This window comes from Hevea brasiliensis, chromosome 5 (assembly GCF_030052815.1).
Source record: "Hevea brasiliensis isolate MT/VB/25A 57/8 chromosome 5, ASM3005281v1, whole genome shotgun sequence".
Classification (NCBI taxonomy): Eukaryota; Viridiplantae; Streptophyta; class Magnoliopsida; order Malpighiales; family Euphorbiaceae; genus Hevea; species Hevea brasiliensis.
The window spans coordinates 106,159,030-106,185,877 of NC_079497.1; positions in this window are offsets into that span (position 1 = coordinate 106,159,030).

The following is a 26,848-nucleotide window of genomic DNA, read 5'->3' on the forward strand; positions in this document are numbered from 1 at the left end:
TAAAACTAAAGACTATATAATACACAATGTAGCCTACACTTTATTAAAAACTATAAATTTTATAACAAATTGCAATTTAATTTCCTATAAATTTTTAATAACTTAATTTGACACTAACTGAAAATTAATTATAATATCTAAATTTTATATTATTATAAATGCTCACACATAATAAATAATAATTTAATTTCTTTAAAATTTAAATTTATTAATTTCTATCAACAAAATAAATTATTCACAATTATAATAAGAATAAAAATTAATATTAAAGCAATGAATTTTACTTAATTTCTTATTTTTTGTATATTACAAATATTTTGTGAAATTATAATTTCACAATTTTAATTTTTTTTAACGTGTATAAATTATTACAAATTTTTATATCTGCATGTACGAGTATGGCCTCAGGATGCTAATTAAGCTAGCATGGTGCATACGGAATACTTCCCATTAATTGACATCAACTCTCTCCTGTAATTTAGTTTATTGACACAATTTTCTAGTAATTTGAATTGTAATATACCATTTTACATTTAACATTTAATTTCTTTAAATCTATAAAATTAATTATTTTTTAAAATAATTACAATTTAAATTTTTATTCAAAAAATATAGTTTAAATATAATACTTTAATTTTTAATTTTATAAAACTAACATATTTTTTAAAAAAATTATATTACATATTTTTGTTAGTTTAATACGTTTACAATTTTACACTTTAATATTTTTAATTTACAAAATTATTATATTTTAAAAAATATAACATAAAAATTCTTAATAGCGTAATTCAAATGTTATATATATTATTATTTTTTATATATAAATGAAATCATATTTGCTCCAAAACGCTAGACTGCTTTGGGCCACCAAGATTTGACGGTTGCATAGTTCTGATGTAGAGCACAAAATTACTACCATGAGTAGTATTTTGGACATAAAAACACCAGTGGTAGTAACATTTTGAGTTTTGAATTTGTTAACTTGAACGCCATTATTACTAGCATTTTGGTCATTTACACGTTATTTTGATTCGCGTCTTGACTTTTTTTATCCATTTCTGTAATTTTTTCACAAAGCACCGATTTTAGTAATTTTCTCCTTCTACAGTAACCTTATACGGTCAAAAAACTTCACTTTGCTTCACTCGAGACAATGCCGTGTTGAAATCTTCGTCTTCAGATGGTCCAAACCTAGATATCAATTCTTTCTTAAAAACCTGCCATGTGATCTCTGACCCATCTCGCTTGCAAGGCCGCTGCAGCCACTGGTTAGCTTCCCCTTCAAGATAAAACGAAGCTAAAGGCACCTGTTGTTCAGCTTCCAGAGTTCCATTGTATTTAAAAACCTGAGCAACTCGATTAAGCCATTCTGCTGGGCCAATTCCTGAGAAATGAGGGAAATCTATCTTAACCTTCTTGTCTGTTTGCAACCGGGAAATCTTCTCCATAAGCTCCTTCAGGGTACCTCGAGTTTTTTGAGGCTTTCAGAGATGGTATCGTCGACATGATCAGCTCTGGCTGTAGCCAGGCTATGGCAGAGCAGCGGAAGTACTTTTGAAGTTTTCTTTGGGTGGTTGGGCTGTTTCTGATACCAAATGATTAAACCAAGGAAAAGAACAAGTAAAAGAAAAGGATCAAATTGAGGTTGGAATTAACGAAACACCAAAGGTAAATTTACGTGATCTTTCTCTTTGATCATCTCAATCTCTGTTGGTGTCCGTTCCATAGGAAATTCCACTCCAAAAGCAGAACTCATTGGCTACATTAGAAATAAAGCTGAACAAATGAAGCCTGCCATATTAAAGCCCTATTGATAATGAAGCCAAGGAATCAGTGTGGCACTTGCATGAACTCAATCCCTGTTCTGCTCTGCTCTAATGGCGAGTTGGCGATATGCATGTGATTTGGCTGCATGACTATACCTAGCTCGTGACACGTTTTCACTGTGTTATACTCCCATTATGACACGTTATTTATGTTAGTATTATTATACTCAAATTTTAAATTTATTTATAATTTAATAAAATAATATTTATTTTATCTAACTAATGAATAAGCCTAATTTGAGGTGTGTAAAGTCGGTTTAGGTAGATTCAATATATTTTACTAAATCAAATCGAAAAAGTAAATTTTGATCAACAAATTAAATTACAAAATTAAATATATTTGATTATTATAATAAACGAATAAGCGAATTAGGTTCAATTTAGATAATTTTTACTTATTTTAATATTTTAATAATTCAGTTCTTGTTAAACCTTTTTGACATACATTAATTAAAAAATAAAATATTAATTTAAAATATATTATTTAATAAAAATAAAAAATAAAATAAAATTATTTACGTTTTATATATATATGGTTTAGGTTTGATTTTTATTATACCAATTCGAAATCAAAATCGAAAATTCAGTTTATAATTATTTTTGAATCATAATTAATAGGTTTGGATTTTAGTAACGAACTCATATCCGTCGCTAACTCAAACAAATTAGTTCCAAACTGAAGCTCTCAACTAAGGGGGATTTCATGCATGGGGCTTTTTACCTGACGGGTGTAACAGAAAAAAAGGAATGAGTTAATTTACCAAAAGGAGTGAAGTTATGGAGAGGTGGAAAGTTTTGGCTTCGAATCATATTAGCATGCAAAGGGAGGACGTCACTCATAATAGCGTCAGGTTGGGTGCAAAGATTTTCTGATGATGTGAACGCTGTAATATTAGCATGCAACAGCTTGAAATGTTGAACTCCAACCAACGTGCGTGTCATCAGCCTCGTCTGCGCCAGAGCTACATGTGATGTGTTAGCACTACTTATTGTAGCGTCCATGAGTCCCATGCCTAAGTTGTATTTGTTTTTTTAACTTTTTGCCACTATTTTCCTTTTATCCTTTTATTATTTCTTCATCAGCTGTGCACATACTTAGTTCACCCTTCTCATCCCCTTGGCCGCTACTCAAAATAATATTAAATAAAATTACTTTTCAGAATCATAAAATTGTAAAATATGAAATATATATTTTTCATAACGCCCGTTTAGTATTAATGTCGAAACTACTGTTGAGTCTTTGCCCAGAAAGATGCAGTGGCACATCCAACTCTCTCCCCGCTTTCTATCATTGTCGTCGGGGTTGAGTCTGGTCCGGAGAAGATGAGTAGATAAATGTAAACGGTTTTCAAATTAAAATATTATTATTATTATTATTATTATTATTATTATTATTATTATTATTATATCTCAAACGCCCAAAATAAAATAATCAAATTACAATTAAATTTTTATTCTTTAAATTATAATATAATTAAACATTAATAAAATAAAACACCAAAACATAATATATTCTTTTATTAAAAATATTATATAAATTTCTTTAAAATCATCATAATATAATTAATTATTATTATAATATTACTAAACTTTTATAAATTTATAATATGAAAATTCGGATTATTACTCAATCCATATGGCTTGGCCGTGTGGCTTCCTGCGTGATAGATCCCTTGATATGATGCCCACAGTATTTACCTACACACGTAAAGAACTCAAATGTAGTGATGTAATTTGGAAAATTTCCACTTTAAACTTTGAAGTGTGAAAGAATATTAGGAATTTTATTGGAAGAATATAATAATCATTGTCTTCTTGATCAGCAATAACAAGATTGAATTGATCAACTTCACGTTTTCTTTATATTCATAGAAATACTTAAACAGATGAAATCAATGAAAGCAACAAGTTAATTTCAATCAACTCCGTGGCTTGAATTTCTTTAATTTTTATTATTGTTTCCACGGCTTGTTTTTCTATCGATCTCCATTGAAATTTTCATGTTTCTATTCTTTATTCCTCAGGTCACATTCCTCAATCTTTTCTTACTTATCAATTTCAACTTCTTCCTCGTCATAACTTGTATCTCTTTGTACAACTGCTACTCTTCTAGGATCGAAAAAGACAGAATCATTGTTGGCTTTACCGTGGTCATCTCCTCCGTATTAAATCAAATACACTATTCCTATTTCTATTGTCGCCAACTCTTAATAAAGTGTGCAATTGCTCTTGAATCTCTTGTAGTTTCTGCTCAATATTGCAAGTAGCTGTTCGTTGTTCATTAATTACTCTCTAAACAAGCTGTAACTCTTGATTTTCATCATGAGGCTAGTAGCAACCGTTACCATCAATGTTAGCCTTGTAAACAGGGCGAATTCCTTGCTCTAATATCAACTGGCACAGTGTGTAGTGTAGAAAAGATCAACAGACAATCAAATCCTTAAAAAAAATAAGTAAGATTCAATTCAGAATCTCAAAAATACAATATGGGAGAATAAAGCACAACTTTAAATTTGATTAGTAAAAGTCTAAAGTCTACTAAATAGAAAATAAAGGGGTTAGCCTAAATTAAATAAGGATAAGTTTACAAATCCCAAATTAAGTAAGAATATAAATTTAAAAATAAAAGAAAAGAAGATTTCTAATGAAAATAAGAACTCTAACAAAAACAGGAAAATTAAACCAGTCAACAATACACAGTCGTATAATATTATATAGTTTAACCAATTAACCCACGGGCTTAATAGATGACTTTACACGGACAGAGACATGGTCGTGTTGCTTGGTTTTGCAAGCCACTAGACTTTGACAAACTCTTACCCCATTGAGATATGTGGTTGCTTCTGAAAAAGAAAATATGGTTTTACACGACTTTGGCTATGTGGCTTTCTGCTTGACATATCATGTGGTGGCATTCTCACCCATTTACAGCATTTGTGCATGTAAGTTAGTTTATATATATATATATATATATATAAAATCTTGTGACACTTTTAATTTTTAAAACACATCTTATGACACACTTCAACTCTTATAAAGTGAAATTAATATATTTTGCAGATATTAGTCAACGGATCAAAAGATATATTAATTCCACTTAAAAGAATTGAGATATATTATAAGACGTTTACAGAAGTTGAGATGTTTTATAAAATATTTAAAAAGTTTAGAATACAGCAAGATTTTTTTAGTAATATTTAAATGTGAAATGGTGTATTAGCCACACACATATCACCATACTTTGCAATATAATATGTTAATTAAATATTAATAAATTGTAACCAATAGATTTTTAATTCAATAATGTTTAATTGAATTATGTTCAAGCTATAACATTTCAATTATCAAGTTTAATTTTAGTTGCAACCAAATTAAATAAAAATATTAATATATTGTAGAGAGCCATATATAAAATTTGTATACAATTACTAATTATATTTTCACCATTCGATTTATATGTGTTATTGAAAGTAAATTTATTGATTTAGAAAAATTATTAAAATTGATATCCAAATCAACTATGATGCCATTACCCATATCATCTAACAAAAAATTTATTTTCATTTTTAAAATAATAAAAAAATAAATGTTAATTATTTCAAGCCTTGTTTGGATTGTGTTTTTTCTTTTCTGTTTCAAAAAATAAAAAATTTATTAGTTAACAAAAATAAATAATATGTTAGATTTATGACCTAAAATTCTAATTGATTTGAAAAACTCTTATTTCTTATTTTATGTAAAACTTTTATTTTAGTGTTATTTCTAAATTGAGTAGGATTCCTAATTAAATTAGAATTGAGAGGATTAATGCTATAAATAAGAGAATGGTGGAAAGGTTATTTGGCTTTGCTCATGGAGAGTGGCTTTGCTCATTTAAGAGGGTGACTTTCAGCTCATAGAGTGGGGCTATTGCCCATTGAAGGGAAAGACTTTGTCAATTGCTGAGAATTTGGCTCTATCCATTGATGAGAGGCTCTTACTCATTGCATTCCCACTGAGGAAAAGAGGCTTCAGCCTAAGGTATGAAAGGACAAGAATTCAACATAAAAGAATTCTTATCCATTTGTTAGAAAGCATTTACCTATACAGTTGAAGACACCCTTTGTGATGTAGCAGTTAAAGTAGTAAATATATTGGGTTATGACTAGAGGAGACTGAGAGGACTAACTAATGTCATGTGCATGGATGTAGTTCTATATTGAAAGGGTGAACCACGTAAATATTAGTGTTTTGTGTCTTTACTTTATTTCTTTGTACTTTACATACTTCTGCGTTGCACAACAATTGGTACTAGAGCTTGGAAATGATCTTGGTGAGTTTGGTTGAAGGTAGAGCTACTGCAACATATAGAAAATCGCACATACAATAATGGTAATAGTGGAGACTTGAAATTAAGCTGGAGCTTTTGATACGAAATCAAGGTAATTGATGACGTAAAGATTTTTTTTTTTTAAGGAAAAAGCAAATTACAACCAAGATGAAGATGGAAAAAATTAATGATTTGATGAGTTCAAGCTCAAGCATGGAGATTTGATGATTGAAAGCACCCAAGAATTCAATGTATGCAATGTTTGAGGATTTTGAGCCATGGTAGAGATTATTAGAATTATGACTAAAAATCCTAGTGGGATTTGGAAAGACTTTTTTTCAATTTGAGTGTGAGAAATATTCCTCAATAAAATGGACATATATTTCCTGTATAGAGTAAAACTCCTATTTTGATGATATTCCTAAATTGAGTGGGACTCTTAATTATATTATAATTGTTGTCCCAAAATAGTCCAAGAGGGCGGTGAATTAGACTTTACAATTTTTTAGCCATTGCTTGTAGCCTAATGAAAAATTGTGGCTTTGTTCAACTAGGTGCTTGTAACACCCTCCCTGTAGCAACTCCGTACGTTCTACTATTCCGGAGAGTGTTACAGTGCTCCTTTATATATAGTGAAAGTGATATGTGTTTCAATAATGTGTCCCTAATTTGCAATTTAAGCTTCAATCAATATTTATAATAATTTTTAACATAACATACATCACAAAATATTCAATTAATTTCTCAACCTACTCAATATATCCTCAAGTATATCAACTCAATCTATTCAATTAACATTCAATATCATGCATAGAAACTAAATTACACAAAAATAAAAAGATTAAGGTTAGAGAAATCAAATACAATGATTTTTATAGTGGTTTGGCTTAACTAGCCTACATCCACTCTCTCAAAGAGCCCTCTTTGAGTCTTCTCTCCACTATTTGCTCTTTTAAAAGCAAGAGACCAAAAGCCCTTTACAACTTTTTCAACACTAAGCTTTTACCAAGGTAGCTTGAACCCTTGACAAGTGTTATCTCAAGCACTCACACTCTCAAGCTTCAATAGGTGCTTGTACAACCTCTCTTAAATGCAATTTAATGTTTTAACACTCACTCTCACTCAATACAAATCAAACTATAAAGAAGAGATGAGTTGATTTGCCAATGGTAGCTCAAAGACTTTAAAGCTCTTGAATGAAAGCAATAAATGAAAAATCAAGATTGTAGTTCAATTGCAAGCTTTCATCAAATGTAAAATGAAGTAAGGAAGGTGTATTTATAGTCCCAAATCATTTTAAAATGTTTGAAACCTTTTTGAAACGTTATACACTCTGTTCAAGGCAAAATAGCCGTTATTTTGTCTTTTTGTACGAAGTTGAGCAACTCTGATCATTTAGCAAACTAATGAAATTTTAGCAACAGTAGTAAACTAGTTAGCAAACATATTAACAAACTAATATTTTAGCAAATAAGTTAGCAAACTAATTTACCAGATGCCTGTTTCAAATTGTAATCTTTAAAAATCTAATTTAGACCTTAAGAAAAATATATTCTAATAGCAATATCCAAGGCCATGATGAGAGAAAATTTTATAAAATAATTAAAAGAAAATTTTAATTTTGAGCTCCATTTGACTAAACTTTCATCTATTCTTTTTACACATGTTCTAGGACTCAATTCCTAACTCTATAACTTTCATACCTTTACTTTGAGTTTTAGCTTTCATAATCTTGTTCATTCTCATCTTTGATTCATCTTGAGATACCTTTAAGTATTCTTCCTCCTTAAATGCAACTTCAAAGATTTTTCATGAATAAGAAAGAGAATCTACACATCACTTAAAATTTAGTTAAATAGATTCTATTTGAGTTTTATTATCATCAAAATCAATGCTCATTTTGAGCTACACGGAGTCAACAATCTCCCCCTTTTTGAAGATAACAAAACTCAATTGAATCATCAATCAAGAATAAATAAAAGTGTGCATAAGTTTATGTATATCCAAGCAAGTTAATATGCGAAAAATACTCCCCTAAATATATGCACACAAGTTCCAAAAAAAATAAAAGTATTATCAGCTATACAAAACTCCCCCTGAATTTATGCTACAAAGCATGTTCATAAGATATTCACAATTTCAATATGCAAAATGTTAAACTCAATAGTTTGCACATAAACATACTTCCATTTTCAAAGTATAAGCACACATCCATTCTCCCAAAATAAAATTCTCCCAAAACAAAAGCACACATCCATTCTCCCCCTTTTGGTCATCAGCCAAAAAAGGAAACAGAAGACATTAATCCAAAAAGAATCACGTTAGCACAAACTAAAAATCAGTAAAGCAAACAGTAGGAAACTGAAAGAGCATTCAACAACAGTAGTAAACATACTAGTAAACTAAAAATGCAGATAGGAAACTAAAAATGCAGATCATTTTCTAATCATTAAGTCTTTTGCTCCTTCAAATAGCTTTGGAAGGCACCATCTTTTTTCCTGGAGGGTTTAGCAGTAGGTGGCTGAGAAACTTGGTCAGCCAAAGGCTCATGCTCCTGTGGCTCATCCTCATCAGATGGGGTTTGAAGGGCAGCAGCCAAAGTCTGGTATGGATCGGACGTCGTAGACTTAACTCTTTTTCTGCTTTTCTTGGCCTGAGGTGCTTCAGCTGCAGAAGGTTTAGGCGGAGCAGTCTCCTACTGATCCTTTAGAGAGTCTTCCTTCTTTTGTGTAGACTCAACTGCAGGTTTTACAACCTGTTCACTAACATGCTTAACAACAGGTTCAATTACAAGTTCTACAACCTGTTCACTCTCATGTTCTACAGCAACAGTAGACTCACCAAGCCCAGTACATCCACACTCAACATTACCATGATAAAAAACATGAGTATCATGAGTAAAGGGGTTACCTGCAGGTACATCAGTCTCAACTTTGGTTGCGAAACTAGTTTCCTGTCCCTGCTTAAGATCTGCAATTTGTTTCTTTAACTCTTCATTTTGAGTAAGCAAATGACTTACTTTGTAATCAACAATATCCACAAATTTTCTCAGCAGTTCAATAGACTGATTTGTTGTACTGAATTTCTCATTAATTGTCACGACCCAAAATTCTGAACTGTGACCGGCGCATAATTTAAGTATTCTTAAATCATGCAAGCCTTATCAGAGTATCTTGAATGAATATATTGTCACTTACTAATCCCAAAAAAAGACAAAATTCAAATAAACAAAATATTGAATAAACATCATAAATATCCCATAAGTAAACTGCAGAGTCTCTACAGATTTCAATAAAAACTTAAACTGTTCAGTAAACTAAACTAATTACTAACCCGAGAAAATATGAATTCGGGCATACCATGAAAACAAATCAAAGTTGTCCCTCTCCAGAAAATGGACTGAATATTTGGATCAGCTGTAGAATTCTACTGATCTGAAACAGATAACAGACAGAGAAAACATGGTTTCAGCTAGATGCTCAGTGAATGATAATTATAGCACACAACGGAATAGGAACAGGCAGATGCTTGATTAATTTCACAATAAATTTTCTATTCAATAAAATCATACTCATGCTGTCAAAATCAATAATAAAATAACTTCATAAAACATATATATATAAGAAATTCATTCAATAAAAATTTTATGGTACAGTGCACCAGGGTGATGATACCCCACATCACCAAAGGTCAGATGGTAAGCGCGCTACCAGATATCAGATACCTTCCTCCTCCTTCATAGATATCAATGCATATGATACTAATGCAAACCATAAACTGCAATGATGCATGACTCGACAATGCAACCTAATACCGTGATAGTCCACACGGCGGGGCGGATAATGTAAATAGATATCGCACAGGTACCAATTCAAAATAGAAAATCAATTTGTACAAATCAATCAAAATCAATAAAAAATTTCAGATAGCAAATAATAACTGATAGTGCAATTCCAATAGTATATTTCAATAGTTTCAGATAGTCAATAAAATCAAATCAATCTCAAATCAATTCAGTAACACATCGATAAATTTTATAGTCAAATATCAATCAATATAAATACATTAAAGGCCTGTTCTCGGAATCCTAATGGGTCTAATACAGAGATAGTTGACAAAATTAATTATTTAATCAAAATCGAAATAAAATTCAATATTAAAATAAAACTCTCTAGAAAATCACATATAAAATAATTATTAAAATATTAATTTAAAATTTCATTTAATAACAAACTTAATGCTAAAAAATTTTAAAAGGGACTAAAACGGTGCCATGTACTATAATTACCACTCACCTGGAACCTTCAAGACAATAGTTATTTTCAATGGAAGAGAGACAATTTCAACTGACTGATTGAATATTCAAATCTCCTACACACCCAAAATATAAGAAAGAAAAAAGAGAATTATAAAAATTAAATAATAATAAAATATAATATATATATATATATATATATATATATAATAATCAATTATTGTTCAATAATAATTGTGATCAACCCAATTCAATATCAATTATAAAAAAATAATAAATTTATAGAGTAGTTGTAACAGATCAAGAAAAGAAAATAAAATTAGATTCACCCATTATTAAACAAGGAATGAGAATTTTTATCTTGAAAATAGAATCGAAGGTGATGAATAGAGAAGGAAAAACTTTAGGGATTCTCTGCACATATCAGATTATAAATAGTAAATTTTTATATTTATATATGTATATATGTGCATATATAATAATAATTTAAAAGATAATAAAAATACATGTTGAGAGTATTTGATAGAAAAAGGAGGTGGCAAACAGGTTTTGAGAGCAAAATTTGGCAGAAGAGATGATTAGGGTATATATATATATATATATTTCAAGAGTTCTATTAGGTATAGAATGGGATAAGAATTATTATTGAACTGGGTTGTTCAAATTGCAGATATATATTTAGTTTCAAAAATAATATATATATATATATATATATATATATATATATATATATATATATATATATATATATATATATATATATATATATATATATATCCAAAAATAAATAAGCAGACCATCCAATAATATATATATATATATATATATATATGTATATATTTTATAAATATATTAAATTATTATTAGCTAATTGAAATAAAATAATAAATAATAAATGTATATAAGTTTCCACATACTTCCCCCCTTAAAAAAAAATTCGGTTCCCAAATTTGAATAGACAAAATTCTAACCTGAAGAATCAAATAAGTGAGGATATTTGGCTCGCATTTCAAATTCTGCTTCCCATATGGCCTCACTACTTGAGTGATTATGCCACAAGACTTTGATCAAAGCCACTTCCTTAGACCGAAGTTTCCTAATTTGTCGATCTAAAATCTTTACTGGTTGCTCCTCATATGACATATCATCCCTAAATTGCATGGTTTGAGGTTGTAAAACATGAGATGGATCTGGTACATACTTCCTAAGCATAGAAATATAGAAAACTGGATGTAAATGTGCAAAACCAGGTGGAAGGGCTAAACGGTAAGCAACTGCTCCAATTCTCTCCAAAATTTCAAATGAACCAACAAAACGAGGGCTAAGCTTCCCTTTCTTCCCAAACCTCATGATTCCTTTCATAGGGGAAACTCTCAGAAATACATGATCACCAATCATAAATTCTACATCTTTACGCTTAGGGTCAGCATAACTTCTCTGTCGACTTTAAGCAGTCAAAAGTCGATCACGAATTAGTCGAACCTTCTCTGAAGTTAATTGTATCAACTCTGGTCTAGTAAGCCTTCTTTCTCCAACTTCATCCCAACAAACCGGTGACCTATACTTTCGACCATATAATGCCTCATATGGAGCCATCTCTATACTTGCCTGATAATCAAGTATTATAAGCAAACTCCACTAAAGGCAAATGATGATCCCAACAGCCACCAAAATCCATAACGCATGCACGAAGCATGTCCTCTAATGTCTGTATGGTCCTTTCTGACTGTCCATCCATCTGAGGGTGAAAAGCAGTACTAAAGTCTACTCATGTTCCTAAAGCTTCTTGGAATTTCTTCCAAAATCGAGAAGTAAACTGAGTACCACGATCAGAGACAATGGAAACTAGAACTCCATGAAGACTAATAATCTTGTTTATATATAACTGTGCAAGTTTAGCAAAGTCATATGTAGTCTTCACCAGAAGGAAATGAGCAGATTTTGTCAATCTATCCACTATCACCCAGATTGCATTGTAACCACCTCGTGTACTAGGTAAACCCACAACCAAGTCTATGGCAATATGCTCCCACTTCCACTCAGGGATAGGCAACGGCTGAAGTAACCCAGATAGTCTATGATGTTCTGCCTTAACCTGCTGACAAGTCAAACATTTAGCAACAAAGTCTATAATATCCCTCTTCATGCCACCCCACCAATAATGCTCCCTTAAATCACGGTACATCTTAGTTGAACTTGGGTGTACTGTGTAAGCAGAATGGTGTGCCTCCTCCATGATTTCTCTTCTCAACTCATCAACATTGGGGACACAAAGTCTAGTGCCATAATGAAGAACTCCATCATCATTTAACATGAACCCTTGAGCTTGGCTTTGATGAATACTATCTATAATCACACATAGCTGAGAGTCCCTCTTTTGAGAAGCCTTAATTCTATCAATCAAGATAGGCCTAACTCGAAATGTGCTAAGAATGATCTAGCTATGATTTCAAACTCTACTCCCTGATCTAGCAACCCATGTAATTCACCAATCAGAGGCCTCATCTTAGTAGATATATGGGCTAAACTACCAGAAAACTTTCTGCTTAGAGCATCAGCCACTACATTAGCTTTTCCAGGATGATACTGTATAGTGCAGTCATAATCCTTCAGCAATTCTACCCATCTCCTTTGCCTAAGATTAAGATCACGTTGGTCAAATATGTATTTGAGACTTTTGTGGTCAGTGAAGATTTCACAAGTCTCACCATACAGATAGTGCCTCCAGATTTTCAAAGTAAAAATTACTGCAGCCATTTCTAAATCATGAGTTGGATAATTCTGTTCGTGCCTTTTCAACTGACGAGAAGCATATGCAATAACCCGTCCATGTTGCATCAAAACACATCCTAAACCAATCCTAGAAGCATCACAATATACTACATAACCCCCTGATCCAGATGGAAGGGCTAACAGTCTTTGTAGTTAAATGAGTCTTAAGCTCCTGAAAACTTTTTTCACAAGCCTCAGACCACTGAAATTTCACATTCTTCTGTGTCAACTTAGTTAAAAGTGCTGCAATACGAGAGAAGTCTTGAACAAACCATCTATAATACCCTGCTAAAACCAAGAAACTATGAATCTCTGACACAGTTGTGGGTCTAGGCCAATGAAGCACTGCCTCAACTTTTTTCTTATCAACGCACACCCCATCCTTAGATACTGTATGGCTTACGAAAGCCACACTATCTAACCAAAACTCACATTTTGAGAACTTGGCATATAGCTTGTGTTCTCGTAAGGTCTAAAGGACAATTCTCAAATGCTGCTCATGCTCCTTCTTACTTTTTTAGTACACTAGAATGTCATCGATGAACACTATAACAAATTGATCTAAGAAAGGCTTGAAAACTCTATTCATGAGATCCATAAAAGCGGCCGGAGCATTGGTAAGACCAAAAGACATTATAAGAAATTCATAGTGTCCATACCTAGTCCTAAAGGTTATCTTGAGTATGTCTTCTTTCTTGACCCTCAATTGATGATACCTAGATCGAAGATCAATCTTGAAAAAATATTTTGCACCTTGAAGTTGGTCAAACAGGTCATCTATGCGTGGAAGAGGATACTTATTGCGCACAGTTACCATATTCAATTGCCTATAATCAATGCACATTCTCAAAGACCCATCCTTCTTCTATACAAATAACACAGGAGCACCCCATGGAGAAACACTAGGGCGAATAAACCCCTTATCTAGTAGGTCCTGTAGTTGCTCCTTCAACTCCTTAAGTTCTGCGGGTGCCATACGATAAGGTGGCATAGATATGGGCTCAATTCCAGGAACTAAGTCTATACCAAACTCTACCTCTCGCTCCGGGGGTAAACCTGATAAATCTTCTGGAAACACATCAAGAAACTCCTTAACCACTGTAACATTCTCCAAACCTGCACCTTCTACCTCAACATCTCTAACATAAGCTAGATACCCTTTACACCTCTTTCGCAATAATCGTCTAGCACTCACTACAGAGATAAGATTACTAGAGGCTATACTGCGATCTCCCTGAAATTGAAATTCTGCCTCCCTAGGAATTTTAAAGAGTACGACTTTATTATGACAATCCAATGAAACGTGATAAGTGGCTAACCAATCCATGCCTAAAATCACATCAAACTCAAACATATCCAAAGAAACAAGATCTGCAGCTAGTTCCCTATCTCCAATGTGAACTATACGTCCCCTATACACCATATCAGTGTCTATTGCATCCCCCATAGGTGTTGATACAGATAAAGGATACTTTAACAAAGTAGGTGGTGTACTAAATCTCATGGAAAAGTATGGAGAAACAAAGGAATGACTGGAACCAGGATCAAACAGCACTCTAGCATCAAATGAGCAAATAGGAAGTCTACCTGTCACTACTGCATTAGATGCCTGAGCATCCTGCTGAGTCAAAGCAAAAACTCTAGCTTGACCTCTACCACCAAATGTCTGTCCCTGAGTTTGAGCAAATCCTCTACCACCAGAACCTCTACCACCCTGTCCACGACCACCAAAACCCTGACTTCTACCACTATACTGTGAAACTGGTTGAACCTGAGAGGGAGCAGAATGTGTTGCTTGACTAGCACCCTGAGTTGTCTCACCACAACCAAAGCATGCTCCAGTGACCCAATGACAAGTGCCCTTATGTGGCTTACCACAATGCTGACAAGGAGTGGTAATAGGCTCAGTGCTAATCTGGTTATACCGAGCATTCCCTGCATGTGTCCTCTGCTCACGTCCCTGACCAACTCCAGATTAATGTGCCCTATTGCCAACTGTAGACTGAGAACCCTGCTTATTATCCTGATAAGAGCCTTGATGACTCTGTCCTTGGTTAAATTGATTACCTTGACTATCTTTCTTAAACCGCTTGCGCTGCTCATGAGCCCAACGTTCATCATCATACATCTCCATCTGTCTAGCCCGATCAACCACCTCCTCATATTTAGGTAGTTGTAAAGGAGCTACACGATCAATTAGCCTGTGTCGTAAGCCCCTTTCAAACCTGCGAGCCTTCTTCTCCTCATTTGGAATCAAGTGTTTACCAAAATGGGATAATTTGGTAAACTTCATCTCATACTCTGTAACTGTCATTTTACCTTGCTTCAAGGTTTCAAACTCCAAAGCTTTAGCCTCTTGAACACTAGGAGGGAGAAATCGCTCCAAGAAGAGAGAGTGAAACTCAGGCCAGAGGATAGAACCTTCAAGTCGCCCATTCTTCTTAGAGATATACTACTCATGAGCAACTCCCTTAAGCTGATTTCCTGCCAACATCACCATCCTAACACTACTGCAACCCATAGTGTCATAACACCTCTCCATGTCATCTAGAAATTCTAAGGGGTCAGCTAATGCATCCTCTCCAGTGAACTCCTTTGGTTTTAGCTTGAGAAAGTCTGTAGAGTCAAGGAATCGAGCCCTATCCTGAGCTGGTGCTAAAATAGAGCCAACCACTGGTTGCTGTGGTTGAGTTGTAAGATACTCAGCTATAGTATTAACAACACGATTCACTGCATGCAATCCCACTGCCAGATCTGCCATAGTAACTTGACTAGCCCTAGGTGCTTGAGCTGTAATAGCTAATTGGAATGGTTGTGCCCTAGTCTTAGCCATAAGCGTCTGTTCAGATGTCTGATTAATAATTTGAGGTGGTACCTCCCCTGTTGGATCAAGGTTTGCACTATTAAGACTCTTGGCCCTAGTTCTCCTCTTACGTCTAACAGACCCAGGCACCTATTCATTTTAATAAACAAGCATTAAATTTGAAAATGTGAGCCAAATTAAGACAGGTGAGAAGGTACGAAGGACGCAGACATCTAAAGCAATGATAAACTGAAAAGACGTTAAGGATCCTATGCTCCGCAAGTTTACTAGACCTCAACCGAGCTTTAATACCAATTTTGTCACGACCCAAAATTTTGAACTGTGACCAGTGCATAATTTAAGTATTTTTAAATCATGCAAGCCTTATCAGAGTATCTTGAATGAATATATTATCACTTACTAATCCCAAAAATAGACAAAATTCAAATAAACAAAATACTGAATAAACATCATAAATATCCCATAAGTAAACTGCGGAGTCTCTACAGATTTCAATAAAAACTTAAACTATTCAATAAACTAAACTAATTACTAGCCCGAGAAAATATGAATTCGGGCATACCATGAAAACAAATCAAAGTTGTCCCTCTCCAGAAAATGGACTGAATATTTGGATCAGCTGCAGAATTCTACTGATCTGAAATAGATAACAGACAGAGAAAACGTGGTTTCAACTAGATGCTCAGTGAATGATAATTATAGCACACAACAGAATAGGAACAGGCAGACGCTTGATTAATTTCACAATAAATTTTCTATTCAATAAAATCATACTCATGCTGTCAAAATCATTAATAAAATAACTTCATAAAACATATATATAAAAGAAATTCATTCAATAAAAATTTTATAGTACAATGCACCAGGGTGATGATACCCCACATCACCAAAGGCCAGATAGTAAGTGCGCTATCAGATATCAGATACCTTCCTCCTCCTTCACAGATATCAATGCATATGATACTAATGCAAACCATAAACTGCAATAATGCATGACTCGACAATGCAACCTAATACCGTGATAGTCCACACGGCGGGCGGATAACGAAAGCGAATCGCACGGTACCAATTCAAAATAGAAAATCAATTTGTACAAATCAATCAAAATCAATAAAAAATTTCAGATAGCAAGTAATAACTGATAATGTAATTCCAATAGTGTATTTCAATAGTTTCAGAGAGTCAATAAAATCAAATCAATCTCAAATCAATTCAGTAATACATCAGTAAATTTTATAGTCAAATATCAATCAATATAAATACATTAAAGGCCTGTTCCCGGAATCCTAATGGGTCTAATGCAGAGATAGTTGACAAAATTAATTATTTAATCAAAATCGAAATAAAATTCAATATTAAAATAAAACTCTAGAAAATCACATATAAAATAATTGTTAAAATATTAATTTAAAATTTCATTTAATAACAAACTTAATGCTAATAAATTTTAAAAGGAACTAAAACGGTGCCATGTATTATAATTACCACTCACCTGGAACCTCCAAAACAATAGTTATTTTCAATGAAAGAGAGACAATTTCAACTGACTGATTGAATATTCAAATCTCCTACACACCCAAAATATAAGAAAGAAAAAAGACAATTATAAAAATTAAATAATAATAATAATATATATATATATATATAATAATCAATTATTGTTCAATAATAATTATGATCAACCAAATTCAATATCAATTATCAAAAGAAAATAAATTTATAGAGTAGTTGCAACAGATCAAGAAAAGAAAATAAAATTAGATTCACCCATTATTAGACAAGGAATGAGAATTTTTACCTTGAAAATAGAATCGAAAGTGATGAATAGAGAAGAAAAAAATTTAGGGATTCTCTGCGCACATCAGATTATAAATAGTAAATTTATATATATCAGATTATAAATAGTAAATTTATATATATATATATATATATATATATATATATATATATGTACATATATAATAATAATTTAAAAGATAATAAAAATACCTGTTGAGAGTATTTGATAGAAAAAGGAGGTGGCAAATAGGTTTTGAAAGCAAAATTTAGCAGAAGAGATGATTAGGGTATATATATATTTCAAGAGTTCTATTAGGTGTAGAATGAGATAAGAATTATTATTGAACTGAGTTGTTCAGATTGCAGATATATATTTAGTTTCAAAAATAATATATATATATATATATCTAAAAATAAATAAGCAGACCATCCAATAAAATATATATATATATATACATATTTTTTTTATAAATATATTAAATTATTGTTAGCTAATTAAAATAAAATAATAAATAATAAATGTATATGAGTTTCCACATTAATGAAAGCTCTTAGCCCTTAAAGCTCACTCATAATCTCACTTTGAGAATCTGAATCAACTTTAGCTTTAGAAGATCCACCTTTTTCAAAATGTTTCTTTCTTCTATCAGTATCAGAATGAATTTCTCTAAGCACAATTAAATCTGCCCTAGAACTCTCCTTAGAGACATTTATCTCCAATTCTCTAAACAAGGCAGTTAAGAGGTGTGCATAGGATAATTTACTAATCCCATAAGCTTTGCACATATTTTTGAAAATCAGATATGCCAAATTCATTCTTACTCTGTTAACAATATGCCACATGATGCACATATCCAAGTAACTCAAATATCCATAGCTGCCAAATTTAGGACAAAATATATAATTCACCATACTGTAAATAATCTTAATGTGCTGAAAAGCTTTTGTGCTAGTGGATTTTTCACTAGTGGCAGTGTTGGCAGGAAAAACTTCACTTTCAAATTCAGCCAAGTTAAAACCTGGAACTCTAGCAACATCTTTATGAGCAGAGATTTTATTTCCATCATTCGGCAATTTTAAGGCTTTAGCAATCTACTCAACAGAAATGTCATATGCTCTGTCATTCAAAGAGACCTTAAATCCATCTTCCTCATCAACTATTTTTAGAGTTCTATAGAATTCTTGGACTAGTCTAGGGTTGTAAACATCAGTGCATTCACAAACATTCATCCATTCTTGAAATTCAAAGAGTTCCATAAATTGAAAATCAACCTGATCAAAATTATCCCATTTAATGAACTTACAGTCGAGAAGCGCTTTGTCAACAACAGAGCCCGATGATTTTGCAGCACCCTTTTTGCGTTGAATATCAATCCCACACATTTTCCTCCCCTTTTTCTTTTTCATTGCCATCACAGTAGGTTCGACTTCCTTAGATGGATCGGAGGATACGCTGGTGGATTCAGTTTCTGGTGTTTTCTTCTTTTCTTTCAATTTCTTCTTTAATGTGGCAACAGGGAGTTCTTCAAATGAAGATGAGGACGGCGAGGCAGCAGCATGGGTTTTTTGTTTGGTGCGAGCCATAGATGGGGAACCAGAGGCGATGAAGAATTGGGAATTTTAAAATGGCTTCTGGTGCAGTGAGGAATGAATGAGGGATTAGAGTTTTAATTGATGATTAGAGAGTGAGATAGGCGCTCTGATGAATATGGGTCAGTGTTAATGACAAGAAAATTGGTAAGAGTAATACCATAAACCAAATGCAGAGGAGAGAGAGACTTGGGTATGGCAAAAAAAATAGAGTATTGATAGGTGACGGTTTCGTATAGCAGTGGGTAAGATTTCTTGAGTCCTGCGCTTTCCCTCTTCTAGTGTACCTTATTTGAATTTTATTTTTATTTCAAAAAAAAAAAAAAATATATATATATATATATATATATATATATATATATATATATATATATGACACAGCAAAGAAAATGTGAATAGGTAAGAGCATTGATTGGCGCGCAGAAAATTCAAAGCACAATCACTTTTTGGTTTGGAATTTGAATAGTACACGATACAGTAAACTAATTTTAGGCACGCAATGTTAGCATACAACTTAGTAAACTAATTTTACGAGTACAAAAACAAGTTAACTAATGTTATTTAGAGTTTTCTTAGTAAACTAATATCACAGCAAATTACTAACACATGAGATAATATGCAGATATATCAAATCTATATGAATTGAATTTCAAGCAAGTGGTTCACTCATGCCAATTTCCCTTCTAATTTTGCAAAAAGTTTCCTCATTAAGTGGTTTTATAAAAATATCAGCAAGTTAATTTTCAGAGGCAACAAATTCAATTTTGATATCTCCATTTTGAACATGATCTCTAATAAAATGATGTCTAATCTCAATATGTTTTGTTCTTGAATGTTGGACTGGATTTTTGATCAAGTTTATGGAACTTGTATTGTCACACCTAATTGGAACAAGATTATATTTTAAACTAAAATCTTCTAATTGTTGTTTCATCCATAAAATTTGAGCAACACAACTACCAGCAGCTATATATTCAACCTCAGCTGTAGACAGAGCCACTGAAGTTTTTTTCTTACTGTGCCAAGAAACTAGTGCAAGACCAAGAAATTGACAAGTACTTGAAGTACTTTTTCTATCCAATCTACTTTCAGCAAAATCTGAATCACTATAACTAATAAGATTAAATGATTCACATTTTGTATACCATAAACCAATTGAGTATGTGCCAATGAGGTATTTGAAGATTCTTTTAACTGCACTTAGATGGGATTCTTTTGGACATGATTGGAATCTTGCACACAAGCAAACACTAAAATATATGTCTGGTTTAGATGCAGTAAGATATAAAAGAGAGCCAATCATACCTCTATAAAGCTTTGTATCTACTTCTTTACCTTTTTCATCATTGTTCATTTTAATTGTTGAACTCATAGGAATGCCCATGCTCTTCAAATCTTCCATTTTAAATTTCTTCAACATATCCTTGATGTACTTTGATTGATTTATGAAGATGTCATCTTTCATTTGCTTAATTTGAAGTCCAAGGAAGAATGTGAGCTCCCCCATCATGCTCATCTCAAATTCATTCTGCATAATCTTAGAAAATTTCTTGTAAAGAGATTCTTTAGTAGCACCAAAAATTATATCATCAACATATATTTGCACAATGAGCATGTCATTATGATGCTTCTTAATAAAAAGTGTTGTGTCCACTTTGCCTCTTTGGAAATCATTTTGTAAAAGGAATTTACTAAGCCTTTCATACCATGCTCTAGGAGCTTGTTTTAAACCATATAAAGCTTTAGTAAGTTTATAAACATGATTTGGATGCTTATAATTTTCAAAACTCGGAGGTTGTGCAACATACACTTCCTCATCAATATAACCATTTAAAAATGCACTCTTGACATCCATTTGATAAAGCATAAAATCCTTGTAACATGCAAAGGCACATAACATTCTAATAGCTTCAATTCTAGCAACCAGAGCAAAGGTTTCATCAAAATCAATACCTTCCTCTTGGTTATAGCCTTGAGCTACTAGTCTAGCTTTATTTCTAACAACATTACCTTTTTCATCCATTTTGTTTCTGAAAACCCATTTAGTACCAATAATTGAATGATTTTTGGGTTTAGACACCAAATTCCAAACTTTGTTTCTCTCAAATTGATGGAGTTCTTTTTGCATGGCAAGAATCCAACTTTCATCATTTTGAGCTTCTTCAAAACATTTAGGTTCAATTTGTGAAACAAAGGCAACATTACCAAAATATTTTCTCAATTGTGCTCGAGTCATCATCCTTTGAGATGGATCATCAATGATGTCTTCTTGGGGATAATTTCTATGGAATCTCCATTCTTTAGGTAAATCTTCATGTTGGGGTTTATTCACTTGTAATTCTTCCAAATTTGGCATTTCTTCATTGATTTGATCATTGTTGGCATTATGGATATCTATTGTGGTATCTCCTTGAGTTTCTTCATCTTTATCATCAATTTGTTCTATTTCTTGACTTGATTTTACATTTTCTTTTCCAAACACTAGCTCATCATTATCATCAAAAACATCTTTCCTTCTAATAGAAGGGTTAGCCTCATTAAACAAAATATGAATAGTTTCCTCAATAACTAACATTCTTCTATTAAACACCCTATATGCTTTCCTCTTTGTTGAATACCCAAGAAAGATTCCTTCATCGGATTTAGCATCAAATTTCTTCAAGTTATCCTTCTTGTTATTTAAAATATAGCACTTACGTTCAAATGCTCTGAAATATGAAATATTTAGTTGTCTTTCTTTCCAAAGCTCATAGGGGGTCTTTTTCAAAATTGATCTAATTAAAATTCTATTCAACACATAGCAAGAAGTATTAATAGCTTCAGCCCAAAAGTATTTTGGCAAATTATTTTCATTCAACATGGTTTTAGTCATTTCTTGCAAGGTTCTATTTTTCCTTTCTACAACCCCATTTTGTTGTGGTATTCTAAGAGCTGAAAAATTATGGTTGATTCCATGTTTATCACAATATTTCTCAAATAAATGATTTTCAAATTCAGTTCCATTATCACTCCTTATAGATGTGATACAAAAACCTTTTTCATTTTGAACCATTTTACTAAAGGATGCAAATTTCTCAAAAGTTTCATCTTTGTGAGCAAGGAAGAATCTCCATGTATATCTTAAATAGTCATCAACAATAACTAAGGCACATGTCTTCCCACCAAGACTAGTAGGAGACACGAGTCCAAACAAATCAAGATGAAACAATTATAGTGGCCTAGTGGTAGAAACAATATTTTTATATTTAAAAGAAGCTCTAATATGCTTTCCTAGTGCACATGCCCTACATTGAAATTCATTTTCATAATTAATCTTTGGAAGACCTTTAACAAGTTCTTTCTTGGACAATTTTGAGAGTGTATGCATGCTTGCATGTCCGAATCTTCTATGCCATAAATAACTAGAATTATCAAAAGATACTAGACATGTACCATGATTAGTTTCAAAGTTATTCATGTCAAGCAAGTAAACATTATTAGATCTATTGGTAATGAACAATGTGTCATTATCTAAGTTATTGATTGTACAAAGAGAAGAAGTAAACTTTACCTCAAAACCTTTATCACAAAGTTGGCTAACACTTAGCAAGTTGTATTTCAAACCTTCAACAAGTGACACATCTTCAATGCAAGGTTTGGTTCTAATTGTGCCATTTCCAATTATTTTTCCTTTTCCTTTATCTCCAAATTTCACATGTCCTCCATCTATCATTGTGATTTTTGAAAATTTGTCCTTTTCACCAGTCATGTGCTTTGAACAACCACTATCTATATACCATTTTTCACTTTCCTTCATCCCTTTGAAACAAACTTGAAATTTAATCATTTAGCTTTAGGTACCCAAGCAACTTTGGGTCCTTGGGGGTTAGTGACTTTAGGTAAGGTTCCCTTTAGCACCCATACCTTCTTTACCTTAAGGAGACCCTTCCTAAGTGCACAAGAACTAATCATATGACCTCTTTTATTGCAATAATAGCATGTGACATTAGGCAAGGAGGATGTAGATGCTTTATGAAATGATTCTTGTATTTACCATAGTTCATGAAACCATCAAAACCAATTCCATATTTTTCATTTGAAATTCTTTGGTTTCCAAGAAGTATATCTAGAGTTTCTTTTCCTTTTGTAAATTTTGCCAAATCATTTGTCAAAGATTCTATTTTAGCTTCAAGAACTTTATTTTTCTCAATGAGCTTTTCACAAGTTTCTTCTGAGTTTTTCAACTCCAAATCTAGCTCTTTAAACAAAGCAATTTGTCCTTTGTAAAATTCATTTTCTTTATACACATAGGACATGGCAATATTTTGTGATCTCAATTATTTAATTTCTAAATTCATTTTAGTGCACTTTCTCTTATAGTTTCTATACTCATCATATACTTTAGCAAATGTAAGTTCAAGTTCTTCTACATTAGGAGGTTCAAAAGAGTTTACCTCATTATCACTTTCTTCTTCCTTTTGTGAACTTTCGACTTTCTCTTCAAATGTTATCATACAAAGGTAAGCAGTCTCCTTGTCGCTTGATTCATCATTTGAAGATTCTTCACTGTTGCTCCATACTACTTTCATAACTTTCTTGCTCCTGTCTTCTTTTTCTTTCTTCTCTTTGAGCAATGGACATTTGGGCTTGATATGTCCTGGTTTGTGACACTCATCACATACAACATTTTCTTTTGAATCCTTGAAACGTTTATCCTTTCGAGTATACTTTTTTAAGAATTTCTTGTATTTACTTCCTCCCTTCTTAAAAGCTCTTTTGAATTTCCTTGCAAGCATAGCCATTTCATCATCATCATCATCACTTGAAGCACTTGAGTTATCACTTGAGTCAACTTTAAATACAACTCCTTTCTTCATATCTTCATCCTTATTTGATTTGAGAGCAATGTTTTTCTTCTTCTTTTGCTCATTTTCAACTTCATCTTTCTTATATATCATCTCATGTACAATGAGAGATCCAATGAGTTTATCATAGGTGAATGTTTTAAAATCCTTGGTATCTTGGACAATTGTAGTCTTTGCTTCCCAAGATTTTGGAAGTGATCTAAGAATTTTCTTCACAAGTTTAGCTTCCTCAAATCTTTTACCAAGTGCTTTGAGAAGATTGACAAGATCGGTAAACCTTGTACTCATATCCGCAATTGATTCTCCTGGCTTCATTTCGAATAACTCATAATCTCGGATGAGAAGGTTTGCTTTGGACTACTTGACGATATTCGTTCCTTCATAAGTGTCCTCAAGCTTTTCCCAAATTTCCTTAGCAGATTGACATCATGAAACACGATTGTATTCATTAAGGCCAAGTGAGCAATGCAAAATATTACTAGCTTTAACATTTACAGAAATTTTCTTCCAATCATTGTCATCATATTCATCTTCATTTTTAGGAACTTTAGTATTTCCTTGACCATTCTTTTGAGGAACATGTGGACCATTTTTAATAATTCTCCATGCATCAATATCTACAGATTGTATGAAATTTCTCATTCTCACTTTCCAAAATGAGTAATTAGTGCCATTGAAGAGTGGTGGTCTAGTAATTGAGTAGCCTTTAGCTAGTGGTGCGGGTATACCGGTAGTGTTGCCAGATGAACCAGCCATTGGGGATCACTCCAAGGTTGTGACACCTTAAACAAGAGAGACAGGCTCTGATACCAATTTGTTGTCCCAAAATCGTCTAAGAGAGGGGTGAATTGGACTTTACAATTTTTCGGCCCTTGCTTGTAGCCTAAGAAAAATTGTGGCTTTGTTCAACTAGGTGCTCCTTTATATATAGTGAAAGTGATATGTGTTTCAATAATGTGTCCCTAATTTGCAATTCAAGCTTCAATCAAGATTTATAGCAATTTTTAACATAACATGTATCATAAAATATTCAATTAATTTCTCAACCTACTCAATATATCCTTAAGTATATCAACTCAATCTATTCAATTAACATTCAATATCATGCATAGAAATTAAATTACACAAAAATAAAGAGATTAAGGTTAGAGAAATCAAGCACAATGATTTTTATAGTGGTTCGGCTTAACTAGCCTACATCCACTCTCTCAAAGAAACCTCTTTGAGTCTTCTCTCCACCATTTGCTCTTTTAAAGGCAAGAGACCAAAAGCCCTTTACAACTTTTTCAACACCAAGCTTTTACCAAGATAGCTTGAACCCTTGACAAGTGTTATCTCAAGCACTCACACTCTCAAGCTTCAATAGGTGCTTGTACAACCTCTCTTAAATGAAATTTAATGTTTTAACACTCACTCTCACTCAATACAAATCAAACTATAAAGAAGAGATGAGTTGATTTGCCAATGATAGCTCAAAGACTTTAAAGCTCTTGAATGAAAGCAATAAATGAAAAATCAAGATTGGAGTGCAATTGTAAGCTTTCATCAAATGTAAAATGAAGTAAAGAAGGTGTATTTATAGTCCCAAATCATTTCAAAATGTTTGAAACCTTTTTGGAACGTTATACACTCTGTTCAAGGCAAAATAGCCGTTATTTTGTCTTTTTATACGAAGTTGAGCAACTCTGATCATTTAGCAAATTAATGAAATTTTGGTGACAGTAGTAAAATAGTTAGCAAACTAATGTTTTAGCAAACATATTAGCAAACTAATATTTTAGCAAACAAGTTAGCAAACTAATTTACCAGATGCCTGTTTCAAATTGTAATCTTTAAAAATCTAATTTTGACCTTAAGAAAAATATATTCCAATAGCTATATCCAAGGCCATGATGAGAGAAAATTTTATAAAATAATTGAAAGAAAAATTTAATTTTGAGCCTCATTTGACTAAACTTTCATCTATTCTTTTTACACAAGTTCTATGACTCAATTCCTAACTCTATAACTTTCATACCTTTACTTTGAGTTTTAGCTTTCATAATCTTGTTCATTCTCATCTTTGATTCATCTTGAGATGCCTTTGAGTGTTCTTCCTCCTTAAATGCAACTTCAAAGATTTTTCATGAATAAAAAAGAGAATCTACACTTCACTTAAAATTTAGTTAAATAGATTCTATTTGAGTTTTGTTATCATCAAAATCAATGCTCATTTTGAGCTACACGGGGTCAACAATAATTGAGGAAATTAACACTATAAATAGGAGAATTGTAAAAAGATTATTTGACTTTGTCCATGGAGAGTAGTTTTATCCATGGAGAGTGGCTTTGCCCATGAAGTGGGGCTATCACCCATTATAGAGAGGGGTTTTGCCAATTGCAAAGAATTTAGCTCTGCTTATTGGGCTCTTGCCCATTGCAGTCTCATGAAGTGAAAGAAGTTTCAGCCTAATGTAGAGAAAGGACATAATCTAAGAGGAAGGGATTATTGCCCATTATAGTTGAACACATCCATAGTGGTGTAGTAGTTAAAGTAATAAATATATTGGGTTATATCTAAAGGAGACTGAGAAGACTAACTAATGTATTTATAATAACCAGTTATGTAGTGAGTGTTCTCTTGGGCGTAATTAGGTTGATGTATAGTAT